We start from the raw sequence: 3,861 nt of genomic DNA on the forward strand, positions 1-3,861 counted from the left end.
GCAGCAATCTGTTGAGGATTGCGCGGTCCACCGACAATCTCACCATCACCGCCCTCACCGCCAGCGGCGTTATCGGCTGGTGGAGCATCGGCTGCTGGTGCTGGTTCCGCCCTATAAATTTTTTATTATACAAGTGAGTAAAGGCAATAATGTTGTATGTCACATAAGTACTTATACTTGAGCATAAATTATTATAAAAAAAATTCAAATAAAAAAAAAATTAAATAAAATAAAAAAAAAATAATAATAAAGACAGATATCTATCAAAAGAGTAATGTGCAAAGTAATACCAAATAAAAGAATTAAAAACGCTGTTTAATCCAAGCAATGAATAATATAGCAAAACTTTTTAGCACACATTTTGCTTACATATTAGTTGTACATTTTTAGCGATACCCAAACTAAGTTTATGGAACACTGATCATATAATTTATTTTATTTATCCACTTACTCTTCCTTCTTTTTGTCTTTCTTGCCCATTATTGTAGCAGTGTTTTAAATAAATGTGATAAGCTTGAAAATAAAAATTATTTCATAAATAAATGTTAAGATTTTTTTCTTTTTGATTGTATGCATAAGTACGAGAACGATTTATATTTTTATGACCGTGATTTTATAATTTAGCAAATTTCATAAAGCAAGCAATATTATTCGTGCTCTACAAGTGGTATCATCATTGAGACTGCTTTCACTCGTTTGAGTAAAATCACTCAGCCACACAACTCATTGAAAGCCTTTTCAATTTGCCAAGAATTGACAGTTACATTTACTCAATCGAAGTGAAATTTTCCGACAAATAATTTTCTAAAATATTTTATACCTCTAACGTCCCCCGAAATGCTATATTATTCAAAAATTTTCAGAAAAGGGGTCAAAATGACCCTTACGTAAGAGAGCTAATGGGCTAAAATGCTCCACAAAATGTTTCCTCCTGAAATTTTACTACATATTTTGCTCCGATATGAATTTTAACACTTTTCCCACTTATTCTTAAAACACTTGGGCAAAAAATTTAAAATTTAAGATGGTCATAAAAAGAAAATTTGACTTAACACTGAAAAAAAAAATTGGAGATTTTGCTATATAGATGAAGATCTTTCATCCTGGATTTCAAATATTCCGCCCCTAAAAAATGTGGTTGCACTTTGTAGTTTAATGCCCGTTTTAAGCTACCCTTTTTCATTATTTATTTCCCATGCTGGAAAATTAAAAAAAAAATTCAATTCTATACAAAAGTACCACTAAAATGCGATGAAAACCTATCAGAGTTGTTGACCAGCCATTTATGCCAGCAGTGCAGCCACAACTTTCCCAATGAATCATACGCTTGTTACGCTTTGAGCTGTGATGAAATTAATCAATACATAGTACAATGTGTACACACTTTGCCAAGTTCGCAGTAGAATTAGAGAAGTTGCCGTGTGCCAAATTATTAAATTAAATATCAAAAAAATAATATATTGCGAAAAGTATTTTCACAACAACCCAATTTTCCTCCAGAGCGATATAGACTGTGGCATTTCGCAACTTTGTTCACCGCAAAGTGTTTCTTAATTATCTATATTAATAAATATAGTCCCTTGGTGTTCATTAATTGATTTCCGGCTGCCACATGGATTCGCAACGCTACATACAATCTTTCATAAGTGTTTACTATAGATGTAGGTGGTTAATGCGCACTTAACAAGGTGAAACAAAAAACTAGAACATGACCGGTAATTTTTGATAAACTGGAACTAGTCTAGAAGTTATAACGAGTTCACTTCACTCAATATTGACTAGATATAGCTTTTATACTGTCATCGTCCAAAAATAGTGTATTGAAAGCTTAGGAAATCTTGGAGAAAATATATGTAAATAGAAATAGAGGTCAATAGGCCCCATAACGTGCGGGGTCCACTGCTCTCTGCAAGAGATTTCTACTTTGCTCCATTTCTCGAGGGTTATGCCCGCTACGCCGCTGTGGTGTAGTTAGAAGTGTGCAGAACCATTCCTCAGGGCCCGTGGTCGAGCCCAACTCCCGACTAACATCAAAAACAAAAGAAAATAAAAAGTTTTTCTCATAGCGGTCGCCCATCTGCAGCCAATGGCAAACCTCCGAGTGAATTTCGGAGTCGGCGTAAAACTGTAGGTCCCTCCTTTCCGCCAAGCGAGGGCTATCCAGAATTCAATTGTGACCGCAGTGACTAGCTTTTAAGATGGAAACACACAGCTCCATTAAAAAAAAAATAAAAATATGTAAAAAAATGTAAAATCTCCAAAACAGTCGTACTATACGTTTTGCGGTCGCTGAATACAAAGCCGAGGTCAGTTTTTTTCCATCACCTTTGAAACATGGCGAATGTCATATCAGGGGCACGTTTTTTGAGGTTATGGAAAAGTCCTGACCACAAAACTTTATTGGGAATGTGTCCCATTTACGCCGCATTTTATCTCAGAAAATTTTTCAAGAACCTCCTATCTCAGAATTTAGTTGAAGAACGCCGTATCTCAGCTAAAAATGCATTGAAAATGTGCTGAGATAGGCCGTTTTCAAACTAGCTGCCGAGATAGGTCGATCTTCCACTCACGTATCGATATGTTTTTATGTATTTTGTTTGACTGTTACTGAATAAAAATAACACAATTATAATTTTTATTTTAAATTCTCGAATCGTTGAACCGAACCGAAACGCCGACAGAAAACACGCTTTGGCGGACCAACCGAAAACCTCTGTACCAAGCATATTTCGGAACTTTAAACGAATTGTAATAGTTTCTTTGAAAGATAAATTCGAGATTCGAGTTTTTCCGAGTTTCAAGTTGACGGGGCCTCCCACTTAGTCATATAATTTTCTTTGGTAGTAAAATAAACATTTTCATTCACTGATTTCTATTTGTCTCCAAAGGGTTAAAAGAGCAGAAACCACTACTAGTCAATTTTCCGAATTCACTAGAAACGAACCAATCAGATACCACTACACTTAACTGTTTGGTAATAGAACTAGCGACTGAGTAGTTAGTTGAGTGGGTGTTGACACACCACAAGGGCATCGCTATTTGTTTTTGTACGGCGATTAATTAAGGACGCCACTATCCTTTTTATCGTTTGGGTTAATTTAAGTACAAATCAGTAAAAAGAAAAATTATAAGTAAATAATTGCAATGAAATCAAACTAAAGCGAAGGAGCACACTAAAAAAAAGTCGAGAGTGATTTGCAAAATCAATAATGTCAGCCACTTACATATTCCTTGCTTTGTTGCGATACTTTGCTCGGCGACTGCGGAACTAAAAGCACAGAGTACACTGTTACACTGAGCAGAAAAATTGAATATTAGTTGTTGTCGATAGCGCTGCTGCGGTTGTGGCTGTGGCTGCTGCTCCTTCCTAGGCGTGTGGGCGATAGGGTGCGGCAAGGTGTTGTCTACAGCGGTAAAAGATGCGAGATGCGTTCCTTGGCACTGACGGCGTCTTGGAACTGTGATACAAGCAAGGGGAGAAATTTGAATGAAAAAAAATGCACAACGTTGAATTTGAGTTTGATTTGACTAAGTAAGTATGTTCAAGCGGTCAAATTATGACTGGCCACTGCCTGACGTTTCTTACTCACCACTCACAAAATATCTACAATTGCAGCAGCAGGGGTGTTGGTTGTGTGTTTTTTGTTTTTGTTTTTGATTGTATGCCGTAGGGTTGTTTTCGAAGTTAGGCAGCTTTGTGCATTCGAACTTCGAAAGAATACAGAGATTACGCGTAAATGTTTCGGCTGCTTTCCTGCCTTTCAGTGGATGACTCGCAGAATTTCGTATGTGCCCTCCGTTGTTTTTTTTTTCCCACTAGATGTTGAAGTCTATTCAGCCCTTATTAAAATTATGTTTTAC

General features: G+C 36.4%; 1 long non-coding RNA gene across 1 annotated transcript; it reads right to left on the reverse strand.

Annotated features, from left to right (window-relative positions):
• Positions 1-6: 6 nt before the first annotated feature.
• On the reverse strand, positions 7-3,853 carry LOC118747903. The gene is made up of 3 exons (XR_004993995.1): positions 3,591-3,853; positions 3,225-3,458; positions 7-111 (listed from the first exon to the last, which is right to left on the reverse strand). It is a non-coding gene; the product is annotated as an uncharacterized LOC118747903 (long non-coding RNA).
• Between the last annotated feature and the right edge of the window lie 8 nt (positions 3,854-3,861).

Source organism: Rhagoletis pomonella, unplaced genomic scaffold (assembly GCF_013731165.1).
Source record: "Rhagoletis pomonella isolate Grant_MI unplaced genomic scaffold, Rhpom_1.0 Rhpom_scaffold_00012, whole genome shotgun sequence".
NCBI classification, from domain to species: Eukaryota; Metazoa; Arthropoda; class Insecta; order Diptera; family Tephritidae; genus Rhagoletis; species Rhagoletis pomonella.